Below are 19,195 nucleotides of genomic sequence, written 5' to 3' on the forward strand. Positions count from 1 at the left end.
AAATCTCAAATAAAAATTCCCAACTGCATGGCAGGCATCTTAAGTGGATGCAGACCAGTGCCCCATGGAGGCGTACGAAACCCGTTTTGGGGAAAGCAAGTGGCACAAGGCCTGACAAACACCATGGAGCCTCCCCTAATGAATTGCAGTTTGGAAAGAGACCTGCTTGTGGTTTTAGAAAGAATGAAATTATTCTAAGATCTGATGATAGGAAATCAGCTGGTGTGGGGAAGGGGAAAGGTGCTGCCCTTCTTGAAAGGACAAGGCCTTTGGAAGAAAACGTCTAAATCCACCCGAATTAAAGTACAGCCTTTGTTTGTAAACTCATACGATTATGGGTTTCAAATTAATTCAAGTTGAGTCCTTTCCAGTTACCAGTAACCTAATGCTTGGATCCATTAGGCAATCATGACTCAGTAAGTCCTTCAGAACACCACTTTCAGACACGGTGGGAATTAAACAGACTCTGTAAATATTTGAAATTGCCAGTTTAAAATTAATTTGACTCATTTTCTTGTGGGTTGCCAGCAACTTATGAGAGTTGAAGCCTTTTCTGTAATCATATATATCATTCATGAATCTTTAAAAAAATTTATTTGAAAGACTATAGGGTGGAATTCAGCATACCCATTACTGAAAACATTGGTGGTAGGTGATAATAGAAAAAGGGCAGTGGGGGGAGACAAAATAAAGTTTGCCCTTGATATATCAATTGAACGTCTAAGTCCAAACACTGTAATTCAGTTAGAGATGTAGACTGCTGAATTTAGTTCTGTTGGACCTGATTAATTTTTGTAAACAGCTTTATTGAAATATAATTAACATACCAAACAGTTCACCCACTTAAAGTGTACCCTTTAATAGATTTTTGTATATTCACAGAGTTGTGCAAACCATCACTACAACCTAATCACTCAAAAGAAATCCCATTCTCATTAGCAGTCACTTCATTTTCTCCTCTTTCTGCCCCATCCCTACGCCCTCACTAATCTACTATTTGTCTCTATAGAGTGTTTATTATGAACATTTTATATAAATGGAATTCTGTGTAATCTTTTATGTCTGGTTTCTTTCATTTAGTGTAATGTTTTTAAGATTCATTAATGTCGTAGTGTGTGTCATTACTTCTTTCCTGTTTATTGGTGAATAATGTTCCACTGTATGACTTGGCGACATTCATCCACCCATCAGTTCATTGACATTTGGGTTTCTTCTCGTATTTCTTGGGTAGATACTTGAGAGTGGAATTGCTAGATCGTATAGTAACACCATGTTTAACATTTTGAGGGACTGCCGTACTGTTTTCCAAAATGGCTGTGCTATTTTAAGTTCCCACCAGCATTGTATGAGTAACACAGTTTCTCTGTATCCTTGCCAATAATTGTTATTATCTTTTTAAAAAATTATTATAGCCATTCTAGCAGATATGAAATATCTTATGGTGGTTTTGATTTGCAGTTCCCTGATGGCTAATGAAGTTAAGTATCTTTTCATGGACTTATTGGCCATTTGTATATTTTCTTTGGAGAAATAACTATTCAGATACTTGGCTTATTTTTTAAACTGGGCTTTTTGTCTTTTTGCTGTTGAATTGCAGAAGTACTTTATATATCCTGGATACAAATCTCTTCTAGGATACAAAATTTGCAAATATTTTCTCACAATCTGTGTGTTGTCTTGATTTCTTTTTTTAGTAGCTAAACTGTACTAATTCCTCTCTTGAATTTCTGGCATCTATCTGTCTTACAAAATGCTTCCACATTTCTCTGTGGATGTTTCCGAGAATTTCAGACCTCCTGTGTCTTGTCCATGACTCGTCTTCACATCCTCTTTTCCCTTATCTGAGGTTTGTAAGCCTTTCTGTCAGCCAATTGGTCAACCAAGTCAGAAATTAACTTTTTAAATCTTCTTTCTCATCACCTACTTGAGGTTCTCTCGTACACCAAGAAATGTCTCATTTCTGCCTGCAGCTGGTTCTTTGAAGTCTTGCTACACCTACTACCAGAGCCTAGATCGTGCTTTCATCATGTCTACTCTGAACTCTTTCAGTAGCCAAATCCATATCCTTGCCTCTCAGTTTGGCCCTTCTATATGCAAAAACAATGTTGACACTCCCATGGGATACTACAGACTAATGGTTGTAAACACTGGTTTTGAAATCATACTTCCTTACTTCAAATCCTGGCTCTCCCATTTAACTTCTGTTCCTCAATTTCTCATCTGTAAAATAGGGAGTGATAATAGTCCCTACCTTATAGGGTTATGTGGAAATTAAATGAATTACTATCTGTAAAATGCTATAAACAGTGGCTGGTATATAATAAGCATTCATTAAATGTTAGCTAAATATTGTTATAATTAGTTATTTTTTAAACCATTAATTAAAACTTTTCCAAGGCTTTTCCAACCTGTGGAATAAAGTTGAAATGCATTGCTGTGGTACACAAGGCATTCCATGATCTGCAATGTAAACTAAGAAGCCACTGTGACCACAAAGTCCTTGCAGCGGTTTTGTACCTTCAGCTCTCAAAATGTGATAGACAGTGAGGTTTGAATTGTCAGGTGTAACGTCTTTCCAGATACTGTTGCTTCACTACCACAAGAGAACATGTATTGTGGATCTACTCCTGACCAGACAGAATGCTAAGCACTTGCTATACACTGTCCACCTTAATTCTTACATCTGCCTTATAAGGGGGTTAGTATTCATAGCTGCGATAAATGAGATGGTAAGTCTGTTTGTCTGAGATCACACAAGTAAGCAGGAGAGAACCCTGGTTATGGTCCCAAGCCTCTTGTATATCATGATTTAAGGTTTTGGCTCTAGACAGATGTTCTCAAAGACAGTGTGGGAAGGAATTTCAAGTACTTGTATGATCCATGCCATTCCTGAATGGAGTACAGCTTCCATCTGGGAAGTCTTTACAATGTTTTCCAGACATCTGAAAATTCCTAGGACAAGGACATATACATTAAATGTAGTTTCTGAAAGCTCTTACTAAGCAGAAATATTCTTTCTTGGGGGTAAGCGCTTTCCTTTGCTGGTTGGACTATGGCTGATTAATTCACTTGGCTGAAGCTAATGGCTCTGAGACCCAACTCTCTTCCTCTTCCAGACAGCCCCTCTACAGGATGAAGGATCAGGGGAGAGTATGAATACTCAGGAACATCATCTCCCTCTCCAGGAAGTAACTCAAGGTACTTGGGCATTGGTGGGTGACTCAGGGCTGTCATCTTAATATGCAGAGACAGCACATTCCTAACTGTGTGCACAGGAGGTCTTCATTATCCTAAGATAATTGATGCTGGAAAAATACTACTTAACATGAATCCATCAAAAATAGAGTCTAAATTTTCAAAATAAAGTAAGAAACAGTTACTTGGGGCTTTAAAACAAAGATAACAGTTAATGAAAAACAAGCTTATTATATTTAACATTTAACAAATAGAGATTGAAATAGAGGGGTAGATTAAAACTCTGCCGTCTTAGAAAATACGTAAGTTGAGTGATTTTTTTCAGTTGTTCTGACAAAATTGTTTAATAGCAAAATTGATCTTTCCTTGAACTTGTGTAACATTGTCATAAAGTGTCTGTCCCTCTCTTTCAAAATTATTCAAGGATTTTACAAATTTTCTGAAGATTTCTCTTACTGTTTGATATTTGAATCATTCTCATTTATAGCTCCACTTATATTCTCAATGTGGTTGATTTTCTCTTTTGGTTTAATTCTGCCCCATCCTCATTGGTCCATGGCTCTGAGTATGGCTAACTTGATTCTTCAGCATTCTGGGACTCCAAGATATTTTTGCATCTTTTGCAAAGTTTGCAGTTTCATTTTGCAATCACTTTGCCTTGTATTTGCTTTGTATTGTCCAATGTTTACATTGCACAATCAACATGAGACAGCCCAACAAAGATGTTGACTGGTTGGATTGAGACAGGAGCTGATGTTAAACAGAGAGGGCAGTGTGTGAGAGGGGACGGTTTCCAATTGTATTTTTGTGCTATGCCTTTGCTTTCTTATGCATACTCAATTTTGGCACCTCTCATGATGCAAGTTTCATTTATTGGCATGTGGCTTTCCAATTCCCAAACACAAAGATCCATTCTGGACTCAGGTTACCTTGAAGCCTTTAATATTATCTAGAATTTGCTGAAATCAAAATTAGTTTTCATGGCCCACAAGGTCCAGCAGGGTCTCACTGGCCCCCATGATTCTGCATCGTCACCTGCATCTCATGCTTTTCCTCCTTTCTCATGCAGCTCTAGCAACAGGTATTCTTTAATCCTTGCCAAGTCCTTTCTAAACCTCTGTCCTTTTGTTCCTTCTATCTTGAATGTTCTAATTTACTTTCCAGGTGTCAATTCAATCTGAGCTTCCGGAAGAGATCTCCTTCTGCTGCCTTCTCGACCTCACCCTTTAATCACCCCCTTGCCCACTCTCCTGTTTATCTCCTTAATAGCACTTGATAAAGGAAATAGAGATCTGATTTTTCTACTCTCTGAATTCTTTTTCTGAATCTGGGACATACGTTTCAGGGGAACAAGGACTTTGTGGATTCTCCTTCACACACAAAACCTGCCCTAGTCTTTGTTAGGTGGAGAGCTGTGCTTCGCAGTGTGCAGAGAGGTGTATGCAAAGAGCGTGGGGGGCACTCTGAGTGCTCGGTTTCCCCAATTTGAACAACTTGATCCAGTCTCCCTTGGGGCCATTGAAAGAATCTTCACTTCTTTCTAAGAGACAGAAGCCAACTGTGATATTTTAGATTGTGGGGAGGCCTTCATGGGGGATTTTTCAGAATTAAGAGTTAGATAGAAAGGAAGTTATTAATTTATGTATATTCCCCCTACCAAAGGATTTTTACCTTATTGTCAAATTAATCACTTCATTTTCCCACTGAAGGAGAAGAGAGACACAGGAAGCCAAATAAACAGTTCACTTGGCCATGATTTTCATCAGTCTTTCTCCCAGGGCTCTTAAGGTTTAAAGGACAATTTTCCCTACATTTTAAAAGCTAACTAAAATTGGGAAAAATCATGAGAAAAATGCTTCCTTATAACTCACGGGCCATTACTGGATGATCCAGATCAGATTCTGGTTGGTGCCAAAGGGAGATAGTCCCCAAGTCCTTGAAACAAAGGAATGGTAAAACTAAACAAGATACAGAAAGATCAGGAATACATGTTTTCCATTGCTAAGACCTCAGAAACCTATAAAAGCAGTTGTTTTATGGGAACACTTAGCAAAGTACTGCCCAAGTTCATTTTAAAAGCTTGAGATCCTTTGACATATGGCAATCATTATGTGTGCTCAGCTGTCTATCTTACACAACACTTCTTTTCTTCCCTCCCCAAAGGAAAGCATTTCTGAGTTCCTACATTTACCATATTTTACAAGAAGCACTTAGTGGCAAGCAAGGCTCAGAAACAGTCTCAGGAAGAACAGTTCTGGCTAAGAGCTCCAAGAGCACCAAAGCATTTTGCCTCAACATGGAAGCCTTGAGGTGAAGCTGTTTCGGATTAGAAAGGGGCATACATTGCTAGTGGGGTTTTACTTTAGAAAGAGGTTTAATGACTCAGATGTCCTAGGCAGCAAAATGGAACATATTGTCTTGCTTGGCCTTTTCCAAGAACAGGAGGCTATGTGGGTGTCATTGGCCTGCTGGGGTGTGTTAGGGTTTCCCCAAAGAGCAGGCGATAGAAATTACAGAAAAACAAGCCAAGGCAAACTCTTCCAGGATACCTCTGTGATTTCCTTTGTTTCAGAGGATGTGCTGTATTTCTCAGCACCAGCACAATCAGGATAAGGTGTTTCTGAGCTCTTGGAAGAGCAGGTGGAGACTTTCCTCATAGCCTTCTTCCTCCATCCTTACTGTGGGAACAGTTGGGAGAATATATCCATATTGTATTCTTGGAAAAACCTCCCCAAACTGCTTTGATGTGGTTCTTTCTAGCAAAACTATCCAAAATGTCCCCAGGAAATAAAAATAGTTGAACCCAAGTGTGTAAGGCAGTGCAGTCCAGGTTCAGACCAACTATGGAGCCAAAGTATGTTCTCGACACCCCTTCTTGATCTTCGCCCAAACCAGGATGACCGAGACCTTCAAGAAACATACGATGCCCCAGTTGAGAGTTTGTGCTCAGTCAGCAAAATCCATCCTCCACACCAGAAATGCCTGGAAAGAAATTCACATGGACATTTGCTTTCCCAAAACGTTAAGAGCTTTTATCAAAAGAGCACACAACATACTTTTCATTCGCTGCTAGTGGAGCACCCTTCCTGCAGCTTTTCCTAAGGATATCAAACTGAAAAAGGTGGGACTGGAGAAGGTGATTTCTCATCTATTTCTCATCTCCTGTCAAATTCAGACTTCCAAAAGAAAAGTAAGCTCCACTCCAAAAACACTGACTTATATATGTGTGGCTTCTTTTGAAGCCTTTAAGGAAGGTGGGAAAAGGGAAACTGTACTGTGCAATGCACAGCAAAACTACGAATCCTCTAGGAAGCCATCTTCTAAAGTCTCATGCATCAGCTTAGCTGCTCACGCCCAAGTCTTCTCTAAAATCCAGTGTCTCTATTCTTCAGCCAGCTCCTCCAAACTTTCCCTCTTGAGTAGTCACTTGTCTTTTTTATTTGAAGTTAATTTTGTAGAAGTTAAATTATTTTAAAAAATTAATTTCGCTCTTTTCTCGTCTTCCAGTTCTTTTCTCTATCCATTATCCTCACCAGCACAATAAATCAATCAGCAAAAACCTTACAATGCAAGGTGAAGGCAAGTCTGTGAATGCTCACAAAAATATGGTACCCATCACTCATTTCTGAAACACAAACACACAGATTTAGTAGGTTTATGTTCTTTGCAACACTATTTATGATAGTGAAACTTTAGAAACAAACTAAATGCCTCTTAATCCAGGATTGTTTGAATAAATTACACAGAATCCTTATGATTGAAAGTTTTACAGTTGTTAAAAATTGTGTTTTTGAGTGAGTTTCATGACTTGAGATATGTACATGGTAAATATTAAGTGGAAAAATAAGAGCAAGGTAAAAATTATGAGTAAACATACTGCCAAGTATAAATAACTATAAGCATTTCACATAGAAAAAAAAAAAAGGAAGGAATGACCCCAAGGATTTAAGAGTAAGATTATCTTTGGACCATGGGATTATGAATACGTTTTTGATTTTTTTTTTTGGTATTTTCCTATTATCTAATTTTTCCATCATTTTTATTGTAGACCTTCTCTGCACCAGTACCACTTTGGGTACTAGAGATATAGCCATTAACAAGCTAGACATAGTCTGTGCTCTTTGGCATAAAATCATTTTTTAAATACAGTAAGCTTCTGGAGAGTAGTATCTCTATCTAGCCTATTGTAACGTGCACCTGTGTTTATCTTTTTGTCCAATGTTCATTCATCTTTTTCTAGTAAAACAATATCCTAATTTCTCCTTGGGAAACTACTTCTTTCCCATTGCCAGCCTAGTAGTTTATGGGGAGCTGACACAACTCTAAAACTCCAGGAGCAAGCCTTGATTGGTTTAAACTATCAACCTCTCCTACTCACATAGCACCAGTGACTTACTTAAGGAGAAGCATGTGATGCCATCTAAGTGTGACTTCCAGGACTGGTGGGAACTACACCAAGAGACAGTTTCCATTCCTCTGGACTTGATGGTGTAAGGTTGGGAATTTTATGCAGCCATGCATAAACTCCCTGAAATGACTGGTAGGGCCACAATGTGGCTAATGACTATATAAAGCAAGTGAGATTCTGGATTAAGCCTTGCCTGAAGCTGTCATTTGGATTTTTCCATTACCTGAGCCAATAAATCTCCTTTATTATTTAATCAAGTTTAGGTTAGTTTTCTGTTGATTGTAGCTTAAGGAAATCGAAGTGATAGACCTGTGTAAAGCAAACTGCTGGGTGTAGTGTCAAGCACACTGGCTTGGGACTCAGGGGCTCTGAATGCAAGATCTTGGTCTTTCCTTAAGTGCCAGCCTTTCTTTAGGCCAGTCCCAGCTCAACTCTGAATCTAGCATCTGCAGAATGAAGTAGCTGGGGTATAGCAAGTTTCCAAACAGTCCTTAGGCAGTCAAGTCTGTCAATGAAAATGTGTCTACCAATCCTCAGTTTTGAAAATAAAAGAAGAAAACTTGTATAAGTTTTGGAAAAGTTCAATGTTTTTTACTTTAAAGGACTACCTTTGTTGTGAGATTATAGAAGTGTTGGGATAGCAGTTTATTTTATTCGTATTTTATGCCCTTAATTGGCAAAATTAAAAATCATAAACTTTATGCAGTTCCCTACAGTTTAAATTGCTGAATTGATTCTCAGCCATAAAAATCCCCAAATCTGCAGATCACTATACCAAAGACTATTTTAAGGAAACATTCAACTATATATATTTAGTATTCCTATTTTATAGGAATATGCATTCAATAAACATAAACAATTTAACACAATTCAATATAATTTTAAAAATATTCATGAAGTGCTTAAAGTTGCTATAGTTTTCAGGATGCTGAAGAGGAAAATGTCAAAGAAACATGCGCTTCTGAGTGATTTTTATTTGACTGTTTTCCTTCACTGAGGAAATCCTCTCCACAAAATCAGAATCTATTCTCTAGGGGCTTCAGTCCACTGTCCCAAGGTGAGGTTGTAATTGGTTTAGAAAGTTGTAAATCTCTTTTTGTTTTCATGAGATAATTGTATGCACTTTAAGATTTAATATGCTTCTCAGTCTTAATCCATGGTGTGTATGTAATCCTCATCCTGTCTTCATGGGGAAGTTCTTTTTAAGTTTTAGCTCACTTTTGAGGTAAAGTGAGTTACATTTTATAGGTTAAGGCTAAAATCACAGAAAGAAAGTTTCTCCTGAAGTGATGATTTTTTCATTTACAAACAGATGACAACAGCCTACAAATATGGGTAAAAGTGATTAAAATTTTATAATCTATCAGAGTTTAAGATTCAGCTTGATTCTGGATTTGAGTAAATGAAAACTACATGTTTAAAATTTATATTTTTCCGTAAAAAATGTTTTGAAACAATCACAAGTTATAGAAGAGTTACAAGTGGAGTGCAGAGAACTTTATCTCTGAGCCATTTGAGAGCAAGTCACCAACCTGATGCCTCATCTCTCTGTTGTTGTGTCTTTCCTACAATGAAAGATGTCCTCTATACAGCCATCATAAAACTGTCAAAATCACGAAATTAACAAGGACACATCACCATCGCCTAACCCTCAGATCTCATTCAAGTTTCACTAATAGTCCCAGTAATATTTCTGGCAAACAGATCCATTCAGAATCACACATTAGATTTAGTTGTGTTTTTAGTCTGGAAAAGTTGTCCAGTCTTTCCTTTACTTTCATGACTCTGGTATTTTTGCAGATTACAGGCCAGTTGTATTGTAGAATGCCCTCAGTTTGGGTTTGTCTGGTGTTTCCTCCAGATCAGACTCAGGTCATGGGTCTTTGGCAGGTGTATCAGAGAAATGCTGGTGCATTCTCATTACGTCCAATCAGGTGGGACAATGTCAGTTTGTCCCATTATTGATAATGTTTCTTTTGATTATTTCATTAAGGTATTATCTTATCCACTATAAAATAATGATTTTCCTACTTGCAATTAATGAATGTTTTAAAGGAGTTACATTGAAACTATGTAAGCAGCTTATTTCTCATCAAACTTTCAATATATTCATTTATTTTCTACTAGTATTGTCTCTTATTTAATACAATAATATTATAACAAGTTATCATTATTTATTTTGGTATTCAAATTCCTTTCACATTGGCCAGTTCAAACTATCTACAACGTCCATTTGGCCTTTCCACCATTCTTTGAGAACTTTCTTAGATTTTGGCATAAGATGTTCCAGGTTCATCTTGAGCTTTCTTGGCCCCATCCCAGGAATCAGTCATTCTCCAAGGAGCCCTGTTCCTTTTAGAAGAGAAAGATATATAGAAGTCAAAATCCAAGTGGGAGGCATGGGTTATTGCTGTAACCAAGTCCTCTAGTCCTCTCAGTGGACAGAGCTAGAGTATAAATGTATGCATATCAAACGTACATGTATGGATTTATGTGTAGACAAACATGTATACATGCATATAGACATAGACACATGTATAATATGTCCATACATGCTTGGACACACGAGTATATGCATACACATGGGTAATACACATACACAAACATATGTACCCATCTGTATTTGCTTCCATATCTGTATGTGCTGAGATATATGAATTTACACCTCCAATATCTTCAATTTCAACACACTATCTCAGGGCTCATGGTTCTAGAAAGCTAGTGTTCTCTCCTTCTATATTTATAGCTCCTTTTGACAGAGATTCCCTTTGACAGAGATTTTCCTTAATATATTTAATTACTTGATCTGTTTTCCATATATAGAGAATCTCTCACCACCACCATTGCTTCAGACCTCACACGAATGCCCTCCTCACCTGTTCTGCACTCTGACTCCCTGCATCTGGCTGGCCATGAGAATGCTCCTCACTCTGCTCAGACTCAGCACCTGAATCAGGCTGCCCTTCCAGGTGGATGCCCTCCCCACCCTGCCCAGGCTCTGACCCCTTCGTGTGGTGCCCTCCCCTTTGGCATGTTGCTGCTGCTCTGTGGGCAGCCCCAATATAAGGAAGCTGTCCTCACCCTGCTGAGCTCCAAAGCTGACTCTCCAGCCCTAGTGAGAACTTTTCCAATGTACAGTGTGTTGAATGAAGTAGTTGATACAGATTTCAAACACTAAGCCAGAACAGAAGATACATATCTACATATTTGAAGGAAAACCATTTCACAATATGAAATTAATTAAACTAGGTGTAAAATTTTCAGTCACGGTATTTGCCAAATCCCTTGCTGGTCTTCCTAGTCTTCTCTTATCTGTCAGGGGCCATAATACCTACAGACAGTAGGGTGATCTCTTTAGAACGAGAGGTAAGTCCTCTATCAAACCCCCCGAAATGGTGTCCCGTCCCCCGCAGAATAAGATGTAAGCACCTGGCTGTGGACTGCAAGAGCACGGTTAGGTCTCTGCTCCCTCTCCAAATACAACTCTTCCCACTCAGCCCTGCCCACTTGGCCGGCCCGCACACCTTTGTTCTGCTCTTGTACATCCTCAGATCCTCTGTGCTCGCTGGCCTTTTCCTGCAGACGGTGGCATGCCTGACTTCTCACCGTTTGGTCTCAGATCTCCAGTCCCTCTCAGAGGCAGCTTTGACCACCCTGGCTCCAGCTGCTTTTCTTTCCTGTCAGATCACCTGACTGTTGAGGCTTTGAAGTCCTAACCAGCATCTGGAATTTCTGCATGTGTTGTTGCTTGTTCATGTCTGTGGGAACCTGGTCCCTTTTGCTCAGTGCTACGCACAACCCAGGATGTGGAAGTGTGCCAGCACAGAGTGCTCAGTGGTTGTGAGCTCAGTGAGTAAATGGACAGCCCAGCAGTCTCTGTGAGCTGTGCAAGGTTGAGGCTGTGAGGATGGCCCTTCTGGTTTTGATTTCCTGGCTGTGTTCTTAGGTGAGTTCCTTCACTTCTCTGAGCTTCAGGTTCCTTACCTCAAAAGTGGGCCCGAGTGTGCCCACCAGTGGGGTTATTGTGAAGAAGATGAGCACATGTTAGCATAGATTGGCACGAGATAGATAGATGGATAATAAATCTCCCTTTCTTCATGGGATCTGGAGCTGTATGGTCAGCACAGAGCTTTTCAGGTTCTTGACATCATAAGCTTTATGGTCCTTGTTCAGGCCAATTTGATCTCTACATACAGTGCCACCAGAGGCCATGTGGCTGACCATCCCATTTGTTCAAATCCTGTGTTTTCCTTTGAGAGTCACAAGTAGCCTCATCAATGAAAGAAAAGCTCCCTGTGAGCCACACCACATGAAACACAAAGCTTCAAAATGAGTTACAAAGGAAAATGCATTCCCTGGCCCACATGGGGAAGAGTATTTCAGGGCCAAGCGAGATTCCTCCATTTGAGGCTTAAGGGTGTTATAGGCCCAGCCTGAGCAGAGGTCATAGCCCAAGAGAACAGAGCGGAGAAAGGGAAAGGAAGCCCCAAAGTTGGCCTGTCATTCCTAGATGGGAGGCTCTTTTCTCTGCTCCCACGCAGCCTGTGGTGAGAACCCTGGTTAGCTACATGTCAAAGCTGCAGACAGGCAGGATGACCTCACTGGAAAAGAGAATGGCAACCCTCCCTTGGATTTGGGAATACGTGCTCTAGACAAATGACCCCTAGGCAGCTAAGCTAACTTATGGATGATATAAGCCCAATCAACTCCCCATTTTTCATGCTGATAGAGGCAGAGTCAGCCTGGGGAGGGGAGGCAGAGGGAGAGTGGCTGCTGGCCAGGTCCCCTTCAGAAGATCCCATAAACCCACAAAAATCTGTCTGCAGAGATTTCCCTGTCCCAGGGGAGCAGCCAGCTTTTGTGGACTTAACCAATGGTTATTGCAACAAAATGCTAGATCAAACAACAAGGTACTGTGTCCTAGGAGTTTGCAGCTTTGTAAAGTGAGTGATGACTTGGAACAGTGGGTGGAACTTAGGTTTACAGTATACTCAGAGACACTTCTTGAGGGCTTCCAGCCTCAGATCAGAGCATCCTGTGACTCAGGCAGACTGACTACTCTCCAATCTCTGAGACGTGATGCTACCTGACTGCATAAGAAACTGGCCAAACAACAAGACTTGGCACTATCATCATAAGACACAGCTTTTTGCAGTTCATGAAGTGTTTCCACATTTATGAGTGCATTTGTCCTCACTCTGTGAGGTAGGTGGGTGGGTATTACCATCTCACTCCCCTCAGAGATTAGGGGACTGAGGCTTGGAGAGGCTGGGCAACTCATCCCAGACTAGGTAATGGGAGTGCTGGGATGTAAACCCAAGCCTATGACCAGAGCCCATGCTCACTATACCACATGTGATCTATCTGTTGGTGGGGTTTATGCCGTCAAATTTTTCTTTTAAAGTATTGAATCATGACTATCATCTGAGATCTCAGATGTGGCTAAAAAACAAAATTATAAAGGCATCCTGCTTTAAGAATCAAATGTCAAGTCCCTGGAGCAAACTGGTTTGGAATGTGGGGGCCATCAGTTGCCTTATACTCTTGACTCACCCAAAGCAGCCTCAGCGTGCCCACTGCTGAGAAACTTAAAAGTAGGAAGATGAGCTCTTCTAGAAGATTAGAAACCTGGTGGGAGACACCAGCTGGGTGTGCTCTTGCCCTCACACCCCTTTGTTGCTGGAATGAACCCACCCTTCAGTGTGTTGGCAAGACCTCCCGGAGGCAGGACATTCAGCACATTCATTATCATATGGGAAAGATGCATGTGTGTTTAAAAAGTCAGGTTCTTTAACTTCTATGACTCTTACAACTTCCTAAAGACCCCCAGGCTCTTTGTTGTGCTGAAGAACCAAATTAGGCTTAATATGATCTAATGTAAAGGTCTGAATTATGCCTTGAGTATACTTTCTGGGAGATGAAAGGACCAATATGCTTATAAAGTTCTATTACTCTTTAAAAAAGACTTTTAAAATGTTGGAAGTACCTCCTGGCTAGGGAAAGGATTAGATGCCCTGCTTTCAGTTCATTACTCCTAATATAAACACACGGTATCCCCAGTGCTCAGCATCACTTGACTGTCTTTATACAAACTAAACAGATGGAAGGCCTTGGGCCTTTGTCTCTGAAGTCAGTTTAATGACTATGGCAAAGTGAGATGTTTTGTCTGATTAAAGGCTCCGCTCTTCAAAGCCATACCTTCTTCCATTTGGGAAATGACAATGTTTATGGTGCCTGTGCCCAGTTGGTGAATGGATGGAGTAGGTAGTAAACAAATCTCTCTTTGTGCCAAAAATACCAGTGCTGGTAGAAAAATAAAAATAAAAATAAAAGGAGGCCCAAATGGTCCATATGCTGGTACACAGTCCAAACCCAATGGCACATAAATTCTTTTGGGATGCTATCTGTCAGATACAGGCATCAGATGCACTGGTGAACATAAGTATAAAGGCATATTACTTACCTTTAAAAATATTTCCAATTTTTAAAAGTGACACATTTATTACAGAAATTTGGAAAATACAAAATAGCAAAATAAATAAATAACCCCCATGATCGTGTAATTCAGAGATTAACCCTATTATCACCTTGTTATCTCTGTTTCCATTATTCTTCAAGTATTTAATACAAGGTTTTGGGTTTTTTTGAAATCCTGCACAGTTGGGGACTTTCATTTCTTTCACTCATCAGTATATTGTGAATGTCTTTCTAAATCAATAAATACAGATCTCTTTCATTACCTTTGGTAATTATATCTATTATGTGGATGTACCATGTATCATTAGCCAATGTGCAACTGGTGGACTTAAAGTTGTCTTCAATTTTTTGGTTTTACATAGGACTGAGATAAGTAAAGTAAAATCCTTGTGTGGGCATCTTTTCTGATTATTTTCTGAGGATAAATTTCTGCAGAATTATAGGATCAAAGGGAATGTACATTTTTGATCTTGACATTTACTGTTAAATCACACTTCACAGTTTTTACCAGGAACGTATTTGTGTGTTCATTCCTTTGTATCCATACAAGATGTAATTTAAGTATAGTTTTCTCAATTTAAGAGCAAAAAAAAAAAAAAAAAAGACATTGTCCTTCTGATTGGCTCTCTGGCATCCACATGAGGATGAATGTGTTTTGATTATGTGCCGTCAGTAGCCCTCTTTATTGTAAATTTTGTTTTCAAGATCTTTGTTCACTTCCTGTTGATTAAAGAACTTAATGCTTAGGAAGTTATAATCTCCATCTATCACATATATTTGTCATTGTCATTTATTTCTGCTTCTAGTGGTATTTTTTGGGTTTTGTTTGTTTATTTTACTGAGTTCATATAGATCTCTTTATAACTCAACATTTCTTTGTGGTTTCTGTTTTGTCCTTATGCTGAGGAAAGCCTCCACTGTCCTGAAGTCAGAGGGTCACCTTTATTTCTTCCATTTTTAAAAATAGTTCCTTTTTATAGTCCAATTCATCTGGGTCATTTTTGCCATTAATATTTTTTAGTGGAAAAATGACAAGATACTTAGAAATTCCATAGAATTATTGGTCAGAAAGACGAGAGAGGCCAGCAATTTTTCTTTGGCGGCAAGAAGAGGAAATAGCAAGACCGTAAAGGGAAACGGGTCAAGCCGAATATGCCTTTCCCACTGTGTTAAGGTTTTGTGATCTTCATCAATTAACTTTTAATCAACTCTCCTTGCTAAGAATCACTTCAGCATTGGTGACTGACACATTTCAGTCCATCAGCAAGCGGTGGTGCCCAACGTGAACAAGAATTACAGTGTTCGGGTTGCTTTCATACTTCTGAGCAACTCCTTGAGACACCAAGACTTCAAAAGAGAAACAGGTTCAGGAGAAAGCTGCGCATCTGTTGAAAAGGCTGATCTGCATGAGACACATTGTGAGGCTAAGTCAGTGGGGACATCCTGAGGGAACAGGGCTTGTACAGAGCTTAGATGACTGGGTGGGTTTAGTGAGGTGGAACAAAGGGAGAAGGAAAGTGAGGCCGGGAGGCCAGAGTGAGCAGAGGTGCAGAGGAGAGAAGGGGGCCTGGCGATGCAGGCAGTTTTCACCCCACAGTCCGTTATTAGGCAGGCCGTTTATATTTCACCAAGTGCTTAGATGCATGTTACTACTTCTCATCTCTGAATTCAGTTTTCTCATCTCTACAATGGGGGAAACAATATGAAATTGCCTTTAAAAATTTCAACTAGCACTACTTAATTGAAAAAGAGCATTTATTGGCTTAAATAATAGAAAAGTCCAGGCACAACCTTCAGATATCATTTAATCCAGGAATTTAAATGATGTCAACAGGAACTGGTGCCATCCATCTTCAGATTCTCTGTTGTTTCCACCAGTTTCATGACCAAGCACCATGTGACCACAAGATGGCAGACAGAGGCTCCCCACCTACATCCTTTCCCCACCTACATCCTTTTGGGTTCAAGTCTGGGATTCACTCTGTATTTGGCCGCAAGTCTGTCTGTGAAGGAATCACTTTGGAGTGTGGTCAGATGGAATTTTCTGACTGGCCAAGCCTGAACCGTATATTCTATCCCTGGAGCCATGAAAGGAGGTCGACTTGAAACCCAGAGCCTGAGCATTAGGAAATAGTGTTTCTCCCGAGGAAATGTGAGGCACTGTTCCCTAGAGAAGAGGAAATTGATACTATTCAGGCTAAAACAACAATTCTTTAGACCGAGAACTTTAATGTTTTATGATTCTGTAAATCAGCCCTCGAAAACTGATGGATGAGGTAGCATCCATCCCCACGTTACAGTTGACAACATGGAAATTCAGAGAGATTAAGCAACTTTCCTCAAGGTCTCCCAGCTGGAAAAAGGCATGGTCACAACTCACACTTGGTCTTCTGACTCCAAAGCCAGACCTCAGTGAAGTAATATTTCAGTCAAGGCTGCTTTAGGATTAAATCTGGCTGGGCAGCTGCTCTGTCAACTTTTGACCAGCCGATCAGGGCCACGCTGTGGCCGTCCCCACCTGGTCCCCCACTGACTTTATCCTGTGAGCCAACTGAGTGAGCAGCCAACTCTCTGCTGGCCGTGGGTGGGGGAATTAATGACCCCAAGAGACTGACCTGACAGGTGTGAAAGGGAAATTTCTGAATGTAAACGGTCTCTGCCACATGCAATCATTCGTGAGTCAAAAAGAAGAAAGAGATGACAAATTGACCATTTTCTGCCCCCTGTGACACAAAGGTAATAAATCTGGTTTATCTCTTAGCTGGTATTGCCTACTAAAAACAAAATGAAGCATTTAAAGGGCTTGTGTAATGGTTGTTAGGCCAGAAGCGGCTCAAATGTCTTATCTCTCATAAAGATCCAATTCCAATCTACAAATGAGCCCAATATGAAAATGCCAGCTCTGAACAGCGGGGCCTTGTTCTTACCAAGTACACAACCCATGAGGGGCTGTCACAGCAGCAGGGGGTAGTGACCAAGAGCACCGATTTTACAATCAGACAGATCGCAGAGCTGTTGCTGACCAGCTCCGTCACCTCCCTGGGCCTCAATTTTGTCATCTGAAAAATGCAAACACATAATTGTAGCTTCCTCACATGGTTAGTCTTGTATCCATTTTTATTTTTCACTCGTTTGGTACTTATTACACATCTAGCACATGTCATGTGCAGATTTAGAAGGGAATACAGTGTAGGCAGCACAGTCCAGCTGCAGCCTTTTTACACCTTGTGGCTTATTTAAAATGCTACTAATGCATAAAGTGGGTGCTGAAGATGCATATTAATCAATGAAACCCCCAATAAATCTAAAATTTATAATAGTGGCAGGTGCTACAGAGGAGGGATAAGTGGTAATAAGAGGATGGATAATAGAGAAATATGACCCAGTCCTAATATGAGTGGGAATTAACCAGACGAGGTTAATTCCCACTTATTTTAGGAACTGGGAATTAAAATGTTAAAATGTACATGGATTGTACCTTCTTGTCCTTTGTAGTGTCCTGGTCAGTGCAAAGGGACAAGGTAAATAACTAAAATATATAATGAGTAAGAGAACAAAAGCTATTATTATTTCTAGTTAAAATATATAGACATGCATAGACTCCAAAAGAATCTACAAACTATTAGAGTGAATTTATCGAGATTGCAGGATGCAAGTATAATATGAAAGAAATACATTGTTTTTCGATCTAAAATTACTGAAATACTGAAAAAATAATTTAAAATTTAAAAGAAGTAATTTTAAAAGTTGCAAAATTTTAAAACCTTTACAAAAATAATTTAATAATTTATAGTAGCATTAAGAAACATTTAATACCCAGAGGAAATAAATCAAACAATGAGCAAGACGTCCACGTGGAAAATTGTAAAATATGATTTAAGTTAAAGGACATCTAAATAACTTGAGGAATATACATCTTTTATAGATCAGAAGGCTCAATATTTACAGAGGTTAAAACTGATAATCTATATAGTCAATGCAACCTGGATCAAAATCCAAGCCGTTTTGTAGAAATTGTCAAGCTGATTCTAAAATGTATGTGGAAACAAAAAGGACAGAATTAAGCTAAGACAATCCTAAGACAGAACAAAGTGGGGAAATTGGCTCTACAAAACTTTAAATGTGTGGTTCATAGAGCGGTAATAGCATAGGAATAGGCCAATAGAACAATAGAGCAGAAAAGAGAGCCCAGAAGGAAACTTATGACAAACTAGCACCTCTGATCAGTGGGTGAAGGACAGTTTTCAATAAATTGTGCTTGACCAATCTACTTTCCATATTAAATAAAAGACCCTTTTTCCTATATCACTTCATACACAAAAATCAATTTTTGGTGGATTATAGAAGCAAAAGTGATAATAAAACAACAAATCTTCTAGAACACAATATAGGAGAACATCTTCATGACTTTGGAGTAGAAAAAAGTTATTGAAACAGGGCGCACAAAGCGCTAACCCTAAAAGCTAAGTGGTAAACTGCATTTCACCAAAAGGCACCCTTACAAGAATGAAAATGTAGCAGAGAGACTAAGAGGACATTGACAATATATTAGTGACAAAGTTTGGATTGAAAATAGGTAAAGGAATATTAAATAAGGTCACCCAACAGAAAAATAGGCAAGAGGTTCTACTTCATCAAAGATGATATCTAAATAATCAATAAACATATGAAAAGGTACTCAACTTTTTTCATAAATAGGGAAATATAAATCATAGCCACAGTGAGATACCATGACACATCCCAATAGAATGGCTAAAATTAAGAAGTTGTAAAATAGTAAGTGTTGATATGAATGAACTACTGGAAGCTCTCTGGTGCTGCCAGGAGTATAAATTAATACAACTATTTTTGAAAACATTTCAGCATTGATTACTGAACCTGAGCATAAACTTATGACTCAGTAATTGTAACAGTAGGCACATACTCAAAAGAAGTGTGAGCAAGTGTGCACCAGAGACACACACAGGAATGCTCACAGCAGTGTTACTCATATAAGCCCAGAGATGGAAACAACCTAAAAAGTCTACCAGCATTAAAATGGATAAATAAGTGGTAGTATATTTATAAAACAGAATACCAGGCTTAGAACAATGGCAGTGAATTGGCCATAGCAAT

The 19,195-nt window shown here is 39.3% G+C and overlaps 1 long non-coding RNA gene across 1 annotated transcript in view; it reads left to right on the plus strand.

The window, feature by feature from the left end:
- Positions 1-3,125: 3,125 nt before the first annotated feature.
- Positions 3,126-19,195, plus strand: part of LOC140686576 (uncharacterized) — a 69,378-nt gene continuing 53,308 nt past the window's right edge. The window contains exon 1 of the long non-coding RNA XR_012060405.1: positions 3,126-3,198. This is a non-coding gene — a long non-coding RNA (uncharacterized lncRNA). The remainder of the gene's footprint in view (positions 3,199-19,195) is intronic.

This window comes from Vicugna pacos, chromosome 17 (assembly GCF_048564905.1).
Source record: "Vicugna pacos chromosome 17, VicPac4, whole genome shotgun sequence".
In the NCBI taxonomy this organism is placed as follows: Eukaryota; Metazoa; Chordata; class Mammalia; order Artiodactyla; family Camelidae; genus Vicugna; species Vicugna pacos.